The 15,178-nt window shown below is 48.4% G+C and overlaps 1 long non-coding RNA gene across 1 annotated transcript; it reads right to left on the bottom strand.

Annotated features, from left to right (window-relative positions):
- Positions 1-11,615: 11,615 nt before the first annotated feature.
- LOC121870917 lies at positions 11,616-13,124 on the bottom strand. Its single transcript, XR_006089797.1, has 2 exons — positions 12,946-13,124; positions 11,616-12,840 (listed from the first exon to the last, which is right to left on the bottom strand). It is a non-coding gene; the product is annotated as an uncharacterized LOC121870917 (long non-coding RNA).
- Positions 13,125-15,178: the final 2,054 nt, after the last annotated feature.

Genomic DNA, 15,178 nt, shown 5'->3' with positions numbered 1-15,178 from the left:
TAGATATCTGAACGACCTTATAAAACGTAATTATAGTTGTTCGACTCGCCTTTCACAATAGCCCAAGAACTTCAGTTCATTGGCAACATACACACCAAGGTCCTTTTCGCATTGTCTCTATTGCAGTTTCTTTGTCCCGTTGGGACATGATACACCACCTTACCATTGGTATGGCCCAGGTGCATCCTCTTACGCTTCGTGATATTGAATCTTGGCAGCCATATCTTGGACCATTCTTGAAGCTTGTAGAGATCTTCTGCAGATCTTCAGTCTGTTTGGTTCTTAATTTCCCTTAATAACTTGGCATCGTCTGCAAACATTTGTTTGGAGGAGTATATAGCTTCTGGCATGCTATTTATGAAACCATCAAGCAACAATGGGCCCAACACACTGTAGAGTAGGCTATGTATGAGATCTCGCGCTAAGGATGGAGGTGAGAAGGGAAACTCACTATGGCGTTTTCTATAAATCTAATATATATATGTACAAATGCAGTGCTAGGGAGCTGCTGTGTGGTGAGGAGCTTGTTGAGAGGTCTTGTCTGAGAGTGTCGAGTAGAATCCTCTTCACGGTTGTTGTTGTTGAGATTGTCGGACCGTAGTCCGACACGGGCCTTTGCCTATAGGCGGCCCGTTTGGTGGTTCCGGCTGGTGCTCCAGGAGCAGCCAGACCGGATTGGGATTGGAGGTGGTCCCACCTGCAGATTGGAAGGATACTGCAGGTTGCAAGTGTGAGCGGACCCCGATCAGTGGACGCTTACCACCAACCCCCACTCTTGGACGTGGTCAGTTTCGGAGTGGCGCGCCCCCCGAACTGGGGTCCGCACTTGCTGGGAGAGGATACTTTCTAAGCTATCTGGGTGGTGGGTATCGTGTGATGACCTGGAGTAGGTGGTGAATGTGGTCTGTTTGGGCCTTTCGGGTTAGAGTGGCCGCTGGTGTTGTGTGTGTTTCTTGGGAGATTTGAGTTCTGTTTCGGAGGCTTTGTGTGACCTCGCAGTCGAGGAGATAGTGTTCAAGTGGGTTGGCTGCTGGCTCTTGGCAGTAGGTGCATTCCATGACATCATTTCCGATCATCTGCCAGGAGCACTTGTACCCTAGTCGTAGTCGATGAAGGCTGACTTGGGTTTGTCTTGGAGTTTTCTTGTCAGCGAAAGGTGGTTCCCCTTTTGTAGCCGCCAGGTACCATTTGGCTGATTGGGAACCAGCGTTGAATGCGTGAAGGAAGCTCTTTTTGATGTGGAGCTTGCTAGTCTTTCCGAGGTGATTCTTGATCTGTTGCACGCTTGCTGGAACTTGGATGTGTATGCTACTAGAACGTGTAGCTGCCTTGGCTGCTTCATCTGCCACGTCGTTTCCTCCGATCCCTACATGATTGGGAATCCAGTGTAAGACGACTGGGCGGTTTTGGCTTTGGAATTCCTGTAGCTGTGCGAGGATCGAGGTAATGATGTGGACGTTGTCTCTTGGTTGACTGTGTTGCAGCGCCTGCATGGCCGATTTCGAGTCCGTGTGAATTATGATGGACTTGTTGTGTTGTGTTGCAGCGTGTTGTAGGGCCTTTGAGATTGCTACCAGTTCTGTTTGTAGGGTGGAGCAGTCGTTGGAAAGTCTCCATTGGAGGGTCTGACCTTGGGTGTAGAAGGCCGCTCTGCATCTATGATGTTTTGGGTCCACTGAGCCGTCTGTGAAGTATGATGCTGCATCAGCCGGTGTCTCTGTGGCTATGGCTTCGAGAGTTATTTTTTTGAGGTCCTCTTTCTGGAGGTTGGCTTTACTATCGCCTAGGTCGGTAATTTTGAATGTGGCTGGTGGAGGGCTCCATGGTGGAGGAACAACGTAACCATTGTCTCGTGTGTCTTGGTTGTTCTTGACGAGTGTTTCTGCTTGCAGGTGTCGGATGACCTCGCTTGCCTCTTGCGACCAGGTGGCCCCTCGCACTCTGTGGTCGAGGTGGAGGGAGGCACTGATTCGAATTTTGGCAACTGTGGGCTTATCTGATCTACAGATTTTGGCGAGGAGACTGGCTGTCACCTGCTTGACTCGTACTGCCAGGGGTGGTAGTTCGGTTTCCATTTGCAAATTGCAAATTCTGGTCCACATGGGTGCTCCGAGCATGGTCCTGAGAGCATTATTTTGGATGACTTCTAGTTTGGCTATTTGGTCTTCTCTCAGTCCAATGAGTGCTGGAGCACTGTAATCTACCAGCGATCTGATGGCGGCCGTGTAGTAGGCTTTGAGCACATGAAGGTTTGCTCCTGCGGTTGTGCTGGTGAGCGACCTCATTATATTGTCTGCTCTTCGTCCTGTGCCTGAGATACTCGAGTTGCGGCTTGAAGGTGAGTTTCTGGTCAAACCAGATTCCAAGACACTGGTGGGTGTTGGTCCAGACTACCTGCGTGTTTTGTATGGAGAGCATCTTGTCTGGTGCGTCTGCAGATGGCCATTGCTTTCGACTTGGCTGGATTTATCTTGAGTCAAAGTCTGTTGCACTCCTCTTCTATAAGTTGGAGTGCGTGTTGGGTGTTGGCTTGTCTGTTTGATCCTCTTACTATAAGCTGTAAGTCGTCTGCATAGCATAGGAGCTTGGCTGTTTGTCTGAAAGGAAGTTTGACTAGATTTTCCATCAGGACATTGAACAGCATTGGACTGAGGATGCCTCCTTGTGGGGTTCCGTTTTCATGGACCCTGTAGCTTGAGATTGCTCCCTGAAAGCGTACTCTTGCTTCTCTCTGTGTGAGGTAGTTCTGGATCCACCCCAGCAACCTTCCTTTGACGCCTTTTTCAGCGAGCGTCGTTGTAATGGCCAGTGGATTTGCTAGTTCGAAGGCCTTCTCCAGGTCGAGGAAGACCACCAGAGCTGGTTTGTAGTCCACTGTGCTGAGTATCTCGGCGATGATGTTGCCTGTGCCGGTGTTCTCGGTGTAAAAAAAGATGTGAGGGTGTGGGCTGCCTACTTTCCACTTGAGTCAGTTGAGAGCCATTCTTTCTCTCGTCTTCGCTGTGCAGCTGAGAAGGGAGATGGGCCTCGGTTTGTCTGGTTCTCTGGGCTTCGGAATGGGCTGTATATCTGCCTTCTTCCATTCCGGTGGGAGTCTTTGTGCTGTCCACGAAGCATTGATGGCTTGTAGCAGAGCCTCGTCCGGCTGTACCAACATGGGAAAGCATGGAGTAGGTTATCCTGTCGGCCCCTGGTGCTGTGTCCTTGCTTCGTTTTAGCGACTTCTGGAGTTCTTGCTGGTTGAAAGGTCTGTCAGTGTCATCTTCACTGTTGCAGGCCTCTTCGATCATCTGCAGTCTGACCTGTCGCAGACGCCGTTGTGTCTCCTCTGCCTGTCTCGGGAGGTTTTTCGTTGCTGCTCGGTCAGAGAACAGTTTTGCAAGTCTCTCGGCTTCCTCTTCTGGGTTGGGATGGGTTGGTGGTGGTGGTGTTGCCTTCCCAGATGCCCTTCGGATCTGGGCCCACATCTTGCCAAGGGAGGTGTGCTCGTTCAGTTCGGAGCACCACTTGAGCCAGCTTACGTTTTTTATTTCTTCCTTCTCTTCCCTGGTATCCTTAACTATGACTTGCAGGAGATGTCTGTTTGTTTCCGTGGGATGTCTCCTGTAGTTTCTTCGGGCCATGTTCACTCTGTGGTTGAGTTCTTTCACCCTGGGACAGTAGTACCAGTAATCATTGTACTGTCTTGATGTGGGTTTTGTTTTTGGGATAGCCTCTTCTGCCGCTTGGTGAAACGCCTCGACCAATTGTTGGTGGAGGGTTGTCTCGTCCACGGGTGCTGCGCCGGCCGGCTGTGATTTTTCGCGCCACTTAGCCAGGTGTTTCTTAAAGAGTCCCCAGTCTGCCTTTTGGGTATTGTATCTCCATCTCGGGGGGGGGTGGAGTGGGGAGTTTGTTCACCTTCAGCGTTGTTAGGGTGGCGAAGTGGTCGCTGGTCAGCGTGGGGTGTAGCTGCCAGGAGGCCGAAGGCTGTAGTGCACTGGAGACGAAGGTTAGATCTAGCCTTCCTCCCCTAGTGTGGGTGGGCTCTCCGGTGTTCAGGAGGCAGATCTCGGGTGTATCTTGAAAGGTGGTGTATAGGTGAAGGCCGTCTTCATTTGTGGGGCTTACCGAGCTTAAGAAGGGATGATGTGCGTTGAAATCCCCTCCTATGAGTGTGGCGTGGTCAGCGGCCGAAGCAAATAATTGAGTCGCCTCCAGTGAGCCCCCTTGGGTTCTTGTAGATGTTGTGAACAGTTAATTCCCGTTCTTGGAGGGTTACTTTGACGGCCTGTGTCTCGATGTTTTCCCCACATGGAAATTGCTACGTGACCTCGGAAGAGGGTATGCTTGACTTGACCAAGATCATACATCCTCTTGTGGACGCCTGTGTGAAATGCCTCCTGTATGTCTTGTAACCACTGAATTTGAAACAGTGGTGTTCTTGTAGAAGTGTTTCTTGTAGCAGTATGATGTCAAGCTTGTCCTTGGCTGCTGCTTCTTGTAGTAGGTGTTTCTTGTTTTTGATGCCCTGAGCATTCCATGTTAGGATGTTCAGGGTGCTGATGTTTTCCACCACTGTTTCATCGGGGACTTCTGGTGGTCCTCGATGGAGATGTCCAAGTTCGATTCCAACTGGATCAGGTTCATATCTTCGTGTTCTGTGGTTTTTGCCTTCTGGGCCGTGGTTCGGTTCAGGGGAGTTGAAACGACCAATTTCTTTCTGGGAGCTGTCGGTATCTTGGGTTCTCTGGTGGCCTTCTTCGGTGTAGAGTGTACCTCGGCTGTCACTCGTGTGAGGACCGGCGTGGCTTCCTCCACTGAGGTGGCTGGAGCTGTGGCGACTTGCCCGAGGATGCTCCCCATGAGTATTTGGAGTCGTTTGGGTTAGATCTTGTGGCCCAGTAGTCTGTCTAGGCCCTCCGCGAAGGTTGTCAGTACCTTGGCTAGGTCTGATACGTGTATCATTCCTTCTGGTGCTTTGGTGTGTGCTTCTTTTGTCTTTTTCGTGGTTGTCGTTGTCTGCTGCTTGGGTGGCTGAGGTGTGGCCGTAGTGAGGCCAGGAAACTGGGCTGCACTTTGGGTGTTGACTGGCTGAGGAGGTTGGCTTTGTTGTCTTGGCCTTTGGGTTCCCCACACGAAGGTACTTGGTGGGGCTGGTGTGCAGGCGGTGGGGGCCGGTCTTGCAGCTGGCCGGTTTGCCTGGACCCTCCTTGTCCTCTCGGAGCATCCAGGGTTCCAGGCGTGGTGTTTGCCCCCGCAGTTGGCACACTTGGGGGCAATTTTTTCTCCATTTTTCAGCTTGGTGAGGCAGGAGTGTGTGCCGTGCTTCTGTGCGCAGACTGCGCAGATTTCCTTGTACGTGCACCTTGTCTGATGGTGCCTGTATTTCTGGCATCTGAAGCACCGCAGGGGCTCTGGGACGAAGGGCCTCACTTCGTAGATCCCCCAGGTTTTGAGGTCTATGGTGCTGGGGGGTGAACCGTAGTGCGTTATGAGCACTTGTTTTGTGGTGGCCGTCTTGTCGGACAGGGGAGAGCATCTCTCGGCTTTTAAGATCTTCGGGTGGTTCTCCAGGGGTTCGAGGGGTAGTTCCTTTGGGTACCGGAGGACTACCGACTTCATCAGTTTCTGGGCGGGGTCTAGCTTGGTTGATGCAACGGTGGTGGTGTTTTGCAAGTAAGTGTCGAGGGTGGTTGCGGAGTTCTTGTCTTTGGGGTGAATAATCATCTACCCCTTTAGGTTGGGCCGCACTGAGAACTTGGCCAGTGGATTTTGCTTTTCTATCTCTGTGATGGCGGCATATGTCGTTTTTGTGTCCGTTTTCGTGATCCGGAATTTTGGCAGTGTCGTTGGAGGTGAGCTGGTGGTGGTGATGGGTGCCTTTTGGGCTGCTTGACGGCATTCGTTTCCCGAAGAAGCACGTCGGCGTTTTTTATTTTCTACCTTCGTCCAGTTGTCGTCCTCAGTGGCGGTAGCAGTGGTGGTGGAGTTGTTGGAGGTGGTGGCAGTGTTCCTGCTTTTCAGGGCTTCATTGAAGGCGCGTAACTGGTCCGCTTTCTCTGTGCGGAGCCTGTCGTGGTTCGGGTCGTCAGGTTGGCGGTTCAGGAGGGGGTCGCGGTTAGGAGGGCGTATGCGCTCCATAACCGTTTTTTTTTTTTAATCCTACCTATTCCGGTTGAGTAAGTAGCAGAGGAATTTCAGCACTCCCCACTGGCTGGTGGTCGTAGAGTGGTTCCTGAGCTTCTCTCCCGGAGCCCCGTTGGGGAAGCCTACTTCCTAGTGTATGTGACTGCTCACTTATAGACGTGAGCTAAGTGTGCCTATTGGGGAAGGATAAGGATTGCTACCCTCTTTCCAGGTGGAACCGCACGATCACGGTTTTCCTGGAAAGACTCGGCTGGGATGGGTTTTGCTCCAACCCCCTTTCGTGTTCACAATCTCCTGGGAGGGAGGTGAACAGTTACAGGGGGGACCGCAGGACGAATACACTTTTTGAGGGTGCAGGTCCCTAGGCCAGAGCGAAAAAGGAAAAATAGCAGTAGAAGGAAAAGAGCTCAAACCACGTCGGGAATATCGCGCTATAACTGCTCTCCAGCTGGAGTGTGGGTCACTCACACCACCAGTGGGGAGGGCAAGCTAATGCTCGATAAACCGGAAACGCTCGTGAGTTGTTGTCGACGATGTCAGTCGTGGATGGTCCCGTCCGGGAAGATGGCCAAACAATGGCACAAGAGAGAGGGCTGATTGGCTGAGATGAAAGGCGGAAACTGGCCAATCACCGCGTAGTCCGAAAGCTAGGCTTGGGCTGAGGAACTCTCCCCGGGGTTGGCTGGTCAGCGACAAAACAATGACGTGGGGGAGAGTATCCACTACAACACTACCCTGCGTAACCTATCAGCTTACTAGCCATTTAGGCGGATGGTCTATCCATTGTTAGTACAGTACAATATAGGAGGAAACCAGTGCTTTGGTAGTCACACTGGACAACACCCTTCTCTTGTGTGTGGGCCAAGCAGGACTCGAACCCTTTACATATTGATCAGAGTTATGGGCTTTACTTCTGTACAATTTATTACATTTTAAAGAACACAGGGAAAGCTCATACAAGCATCTTTGTCATTCAGGTACATTGTTTCTATTTGTTAAGTGGAGAGGATAAGGATTTGCAACTGTAATCTGCAAAAAAAAAGGGAAAACCTGGATAACCCAGGAGTAGAAACTACATTAACCCCGTTAAATCTTTTACTGGAGAACCACGTAGACGAGTATTATTATCTACTGCTGTGTCAGGGTGTACACTTGGTAAGAAAAGCCTTTACATTTCTTGTATATGTAAACAGTGACACCACAAACAAAAGTTTTCGATAAATTCTCGTGTGGCATATTGCTATTCGCCAATCGTATTGCAATTAACTTAAGTTTATATTAAGAATGAAAACTAAATTAGCCTACCACAATAGCCTCGGCCCCTCAGGATCACACTAGTGAGCGAGGAGGAGAAATGGGGGGGTTATTCGGCAGGCAAAAAAATTAGCAAGGAGCGAGGCATCTCGGAGTGTATTCATTCACCCATATCGCACGGTAATGCAGAGGGAACAGCTCAAGAAGTTCCTGCAGGACTTGAAGCAGAAGAGGGAGGAGTCAAGGAGGAACGGGGACTGGTGTACATGGGTTATTCAAGGGGAGGGTAGTGGAAGCAAGTGTGCCGACACAGGGCCAGGGGGCAGCAGCGCACCCTCCACCCGCTCTACCCCCCACCCTGGAGGTGGCACCAGCTCCGCCTACCAGACAGGAGGCGAGCGCTGTGTAAACAATGACATTTCTAACCACACCCTTGCAAAATACAGTGTACTTAGCATATACTGCAGCTTCTGAGAATGGCGGGGGTTACTACTAAGAGCAGAGACGTTAACGAGAACAAATTCTGGCTTAAATGTCATGTACAGTACACTAATACTGACACGTTTCTTGATAAGAGAGAGGAGTTTGAAATGCTACTGAAGGTACACCAACCAGATATTGTAGGAGTTGTAGAACTGTAGTACAAGAACAGGAGAATCGACCCAGAGGAATGTGAATTCAGTATTGCTGGATATGACTTATTTACGAACCTTTCTCAAGAAACTTGCGAGAGGGGGTGTGGTTATCCATGCTAGGCAAGACCTTAGAGCCAGCCGGGCGAGGGTACAGGGAGTGGGTGTTTGTGAAGAGTCCAAGTGGTGTAAAATTAAATTGAAGGGAAGGGGAATGGTACGATGTCCTCCGTAAACTTCCTGACCTCTCATATGTCTATGGGAAAGGGACGCGGAAAAGGGACGTGATTGCTGCCCGTATCATCATTGGGTATGACTGCTTGGGAGATTGGTATCCCCTGTGTAACGCTCTTGTGCATTATGCAGAAGACCCGCCAGCCGCACCCTTATCCACTACCTCCTAATATGTCCCCACACACGACGCTTCCGTGACGCCTGCTGGACCACCACTCCACGACCCCCTGACGGAGACACGATGATCCTCCCCATACTGGCCAGATACAATGTAAATAACATTGATTATGTGTTAAAGGAATATCCTTCCTTCCTTCGGCTTTAGTAAGCCCCTTTATAATATTTATACTGTATATATTTGTCACACTTGCCAGATGCTTCTGGTGTTATTGTACAAGGGTACCTAGTGACAGCATTAGGATCCCGCTTCCTCTATCAAGGAATAAACAATTGAAATTGAAGGGAGGGGACTTATCGTCGGGTGTATCTACAGATCCCCAAACTGCGGCCCACTAAATTAAAGGAACTAAAGAGCCTTAATAGACAAAGCGGCGATGCTCAACCCTAGCTACCTCCTTATCATGGGGGACTTTAACTATGGCGACATCGACTTGCCAGCAGTGCGTAACAGAGATGTGACCGATCGCCCAAGCGGCTAACGAGTTGATCATTTGGTGAAGAAGATAAAAGAAAAGGAAAAGTAACAGACGTGACTGATCGCCCAAGTGGCTAACGAGCTGATCAGTGGTGAAGAGGATAAAAGTAAAAGATAGGTAGGAGGAAATGTCTCGATCACTCCTAGCAAGACCACAGGATTGTTCAGTATGAAATTCATTGGACCCCTCCTGAAATATACTTTTTTTTAGTGTACACACACACACACCACCTCCACTACTGTATATGAATTAGGATGCACACCTCATCTATTTGAGTCCGGGTGCACTCAGATATACAGACAACGTTCATCCACTCCAGTTAGACTGGTCACATAACAGGCATTGTGGGGTATGGTAGTTTGTTCGGACTCAGGATGGGATGGAGAAAGGAAACTCACAATGTGCTCTCTGTATACATGTTGTAATGGATGTACAATGCAGCTTGGTGCTGGGAAGTGGCAGCGTGGTTACAAGCGTGATGTAGAGAGAGCTGGTTGGTGAGGATGCTCAGAGGAGGACAGCTTGTGGGTCGCCGGCGGGAGCGAGGGCCGCCAGGCAGCGGCGGAGGAGGAGGTGTAGCTTGCTGCGGCTGTAGCTAGAAGAAGAGGGAGGGCACCACGAGGTCAGGTCTTAAATAGCGGAGGTAGGCGTGGCTTAGTAGTTGACCTCTGTGATGTGTGGCGGCGCTGGTTGACCCAGACTACGAGGCATACACTGGGGAATTCATGGGGTCGGCTACTCAGCGACAAACAGCGTTTGTAGGGGAGAAATCCACTACAATACTCCCTCCTTCCCTCCAGGCGGTGTAAGAGACTTGTTGTCTGCAGGGGTGCAGGGCACATGTGAGGCAGAACGGGCGGTGCATGCCGCATGTGAGCCATCACGGCGATGGCGTGGATGAGCCGGCCGCTAGAGGAGACAACTGTCTAGATACACACTATCTGTGGGAGTAGAGAGGGAGAAAAAGGGTGTGTGGAGGCGATGAATGTTGTGCTTCCCTCACGACAGGTACAGAGTCGTCAGATGTGCCTGCTGGGGTGTGTGGGCCTGGGTCAGGAGCAGGGGCTGCGTCAGCAGAAGTGGATGAGGGCTCGTGACAGCAGCTGGGTCCACAACAGCAGCAGGGTGCAGGACATCAGCAGGGAGTACCTGAGGGAGAAAAGAGGGTTGTGTGGGTCCACACTCAGGCGCATGAGCCGCGTTGGGAGCAGGGTCTGCATCAGGAGGAGCGGCAGGGGGTACTGCTGGGCCGGGGGCGGCGTCTGAGGCAGGACGGGTGTGCTGGGGTCGGTAGGAGGTGGTGCTTGGGGCAGGAAGAGGAGCTGGTGTCTGCTTAGAGAAGCAGTGCTGCTCTAGGGTGTCTAACCTGCGGTGTAGAGACAGTCGCTGTAGAGCCGATGAGAGCTGCCTCTGTGTGGATAAGCCGTCTTCCATGTTGCTTGAAGACTGGGAGTGTGATCTGTTTCTCCTCCATCCTGTGTGAATGCGAATCTCCGGGGGGTCACCATTTGTGGGGTTATGGGATGTTTGGGTTCTTTCTCCTCCATACTGTGTGTGTGTCACTCTGGGGTCACCATTTGTGGGGTTATGGGTGGTTTGGTTCACACTCAGGATGGGATGGAGGAAGGAAACTCACAATGTGCTCTCTGTATACATGTTGTATTGGATGTACAATGCAGCTTGGTGCTGGGAAGTGGCAGCGTGGTTACAAGCGTGATGCAGAGAGAGCTGGTTGGTGTGTGTGCTCAGAGGAGGACCAGCTTGTGGGTCGCCATGCTCGCCGGCGGGAGCGAGGACCGCCAGGCAGGCGGAGGAGAAGCGAGGGCCGCCAGGCAGCGGCGGAGGAGGAGGTGTTGCGTGTTCAAGAAGAGAGGCCAAAATGAATCTTAATGGTATGGTATTGGAGATTGCTGGCCACTTCGCCTTTGGGCTATTTCGGCCGGGGAATCTTAATGGAGAGACAGCTTATATACACAGCAGCCGTGGGAACTCGCCGGTTTCTCGACTCCGTTGTTAGGGAAGACGGTAGCAGCTGGTGGCTGGTTGCTAGGATACTGTGGCATCTGGTGACGCCCCCCTCCCCATGGGCCGCTCGTTTGGTTGCTAGGGAAGACGTAGCAGGTGGCATTGGAATGCGGCTACGCAGTTGTAGGGGAGACGTCCACTACAGCGTACACGTGACTTACCAGCTGACGAAAACTGAACGAGATCTCTACGGTTTCCACCTCCCCTCTCTGTGTCTCTGTCTCTCTCTCGTCATTACAGTTTCATGTTTTTTGTTTTCCGTGGAGAAAATGATGGAAGCTGAAATTCCGGACTTTTGAATTTAAAAAATTCCTTCCGGATGAAGATTTCGAGACCTAAATGGAGGAAATGTCCGGAAAAATACGGACGTATGGCAACCCTACTGAGTGCCCATAGTCAGTCAATATTAAAAATTACTTGTTGGATAGGATAAGCTTACAATATTATTTATTGTCTAGTCCTCGTCAGTTCTTCGATGGGCTACAGCTTTTGGAGAGAAGTGGCTCCACCGTGCAATTGCGGCTTTCGTAGACTTGAAATATAAGTATCTTCATCTTGGAATGCAGGCATTTCTAGTTTCATGCAGAGTATCATATAGGATACCACTAACCCGTTAGCTGCCTGTTTGAGAATGGCGGTGCGGAGACGGGGGTTCGAACTCCTGCAGGATTAATGATATCAAGTAAATTTTCGTTAGTTTTTAATGTTTAAGGTCAACCCTATAATAATTTTAGTGATTAGTAATTTGGTGATAACACAGGTAAGTTATATTGCTGGTCATGCAGTACTCGAAAGTAACTCGGATTACATTTGATCATACTTTACTTTTATATGGATGTATATACTGTACCTGTTTTGAGAATAAACTGATTTGATATGCCAGGTCTTGTCTTGCTTTCTTACCCCCACCCCCTCCCCGACAGAAAAAATCCTGCGGAAGCCTATGCAAACAAGGACTTAAAACAGTATGTTATTGAATGCAATTACACGACACAGCAGACACGGAAGCTCATCGACAAGTTTCTGCAAGTCTGTAGATGAGTGGAGACCAGTTTTTTTTCTGCTTGTGGCGGGGAGGGAGGTGGTAGCCAAGGCGAGGCAAGGAAGTAGCACCGTCTGTTGTGACAGATCAGTTTTTTTTTTTATAATTGTAACTTTTGTCACAATAGCCTTGTCCCTATTTTAATTTTAACATGATCTTTCTTAAGTTTTAGTAGTTAAAGTGTATTCCTTACGATGAGTATCAACAAAATACTGTAAAAAATAATTGGTCCTGGTCCAAATGTCATATTCTGAATATGTATAATTATTTTCTCGCCCAATGAAAAGAGTAAACAAATATCACTGAAAGACGGTGATCCATTGATATTATACAAAGGAAAATGTTAGCAACACTTGAGACACGTTACCCCCCGTCATTTTAATGTCCTGCTGGAGCACGAAGAAAAACTGGTTCACTACACAAGAAGTCAGGTTGGCAGAGGCAGGGGTTCTCCTGTGCCACGACGGAGCAAGTATCACAGCGACACGGGGCATTTATTATATTACCCAGGTGGTGCGTCGAATGTGTGTCATCTGTGTTGACTATAGAATGTGGAGTTGTGTGTGTAGTTGGTGGCGGGAGATAGGAGTCAATCACTGGAGGTAGGTAACCATCCAAGCCCGGCGGTAAATATCTGTTAATATTTAGCGGGAGCTGATCAGTCTGGACCATGGACATTGTTATCGTCTCCGACATCCATTTAGTAGCGATGATGGTCGAGTACTTGGTCACGGTGCTGGCACAGGTAAAGGAGGGCTCCAGGTGTGCAGGGCGAACCCCCAGGGGTGCCAGAGCCACCATCAGATACAGCTGTAGCACCTGACGCAACATACTTCTATCGGCTAGATACAGTCGTCCCAACACACTCCTGTGCAGAATCAAGGTGGTCATGAATAAGCTTGCTGTAAACACTGTGTCATTATTGTACAAGAATCACTTCATTAACAACATATCACACTAAAAGTTCTCTTACCACAATCTTACGGAAGCAAGACGTTGATGGAATGGAGACTAAAGACAAACTGGCCGTTCACTCACTCCCACCAGGTAAAGTAGTTGAATCTGAAGTGACTGTATATGTAAGCGTATCTTATTTTTTTCGTTGTCTGGGCAGCAGTAACTCGGTGTTCAAGCTGTGTCCGTAATATATACGCCAACCACGTTAAAAACAGTAAGTTTTGAATTAAATATAATAAGTAGTCACATTATTAAACAGATTAATTAAGAAATCATACGATGGCAGCAATGTTGGGAAGGCCAAGCTGCCTTTCAGGACCTTGCCCATCCTGCTGGTCATGGAAAGTGTTTGCTAAAGGAGAAACCTTCACTGCGACCTCCCACAGTATCAGAATGAAACCTGCAGCTTGTCATTATTTCTCGTTCCTTTATTTGATTATGGTACAGATTTTATCCCACTCATAATCAACAGTTATTCTTTTTTTTAGGGTGGGGGTGCTTGTCTTTATGTATTACGTATCGTAGTGTAAAACTTCCATATTCTGTCTTCTTTCATCCAAGGGTGGACACATGATGCTTCACGTTATTCAGTGTTTGGTGAACGATTCACTGGTTAGATATTTCTTAAACTAACTGTCTTTCTGACATTGTAAATTTCCAAGCAGCTGGTTGGAATACTGTACAAAGAAATAGGAGTCGTCTCTGCGTCAGGAGTGAATGTAGACTGAAGCAGCAACTTTTCCTAGTCACACAACTGCTTCCTCCCCAATATATATATATATATATATATATATATATATATATATATATATATATATATATATATATATATATATATATATATATATATATATCATGTAGATGTAGATCCACAATGGAAACGTGGATAAGATAAATCTTGAGATGTCTTGAATAAAAACGAAAGCTAAGGTTCTCTCCATTGTTTCCCTCTTCCCTGTGTGATTTTATCAATATATATATATATATATATATATATATATATATAATATAATATTTGGGGGGGTAGCAATGTTTACAGGGAAGTGTAAGTTAACAGATAAATTTGGAGTATTCGTGACAACGGACTGTGTAATATTCGTGACGAAAGATCGTGCACTGGGACTGATCGTTTTGGAAAATATGTTTAGCCTATAGATATGCAAAACTACATTCAGTCACGCCAAAGTAATGAAATTGCAGTCAAAATTTTTGACACGTATTTGGTAACTGCGGTATTTGCGGCTAAATTGTTAGTTTGTCGGCTGGCTAGTCATCAGACAAAGGTGAGGAGGATAATTAATTTTTTAAAGTGGGTTGTAGGGTCAGGTCCCTGAACCAAGCGCGTGACGTGTCCAGGATAGGGGAGTTGTGCTGCTCCTCTCACTGTCACAGAATGTTCCAAGCAGGGCCGGATTCAGGAGTGGGCAAAGTGGGCAGCTGCCCAGGGGCCTCCACAATCTGGGGGCCTCCACAAATTGCAATATTTTATTCATTTGTTTATTCATATGGATTAATTTTATTTTCATTCTTTAAAATTCATGTTTATCTATTCCATCACGTAAAACTATGTTCAGCAAGAAGCGTGATAGAACTTAGGCTAGCTACTCCTTGAAATTCATGAATAATGCAAAGAATCATCTCTCTGTAATAACTAATATATTTTTTCTGTGAAGTCTCTTGAAAAAAATTGACATGTGCGGTAGTAGCTATATCAGGGCTGGTCGACTTGAAACCACATGAATGACTCCAGTTATGTCTCACTTGTGTGTGTGTGTGTGTGTGTGTGTATTGGGAATTTGTACACTATCAATAAATATACAGTTAATTAACAATTTCTCAATGTTCTAATTTCCTCAATATAACTGCATATGGCTTCAAAATTCTCCAAAGAAGTATTCAAATTTCAAAATTTTCCCGGGGGGCTTACAGCGCCCCCCGGAACTCCCAGATGTTTAGGCTCGCTTCACTCGCCATCCCACCCTCTTGGGTAGTTATAATGAGGGGGGCCTCCACAAGAAGGCTGCCTATGGGCCTCCACAGGTCTAAATCCGGTACTGGTTCCAAGGAAGGGTGTGGCGGATCTAACGTATAATGTAAGCCGGACGCCAGTGTATTTCCACTGTCTCGTATGTCCGTTTGGTGTATTTTGCATGAATGCCTTAGGGGTCATCACTTAGCACAGGTCAAAGACCAGTGCGAGGCCTTTGTCACGCGGCTCTTTCCTCGAGGCGACCACGAGGAAGAGCTCA

The sequence above is a fragment of the Homarus americanus genome, unplaced genomic scaffold, assembly GCF_018991925.1.
Source record: "Homarus americanus isolate GMGI-L3 unplaced genomic scaffold, GMGI_Hamer_2.0 scaffold52512, whole genome shotgun sequence".
NCBI lineage: Eukaryota > Metazoa > Arthropoda > Malacostraca > Decapoda > Nephropidae > Homarus > Homarus americanus.
Note: the sequence above shows the minus strand (reverse complement) of the source record. Positions and strands in the feature narration are given on the sequence as shown.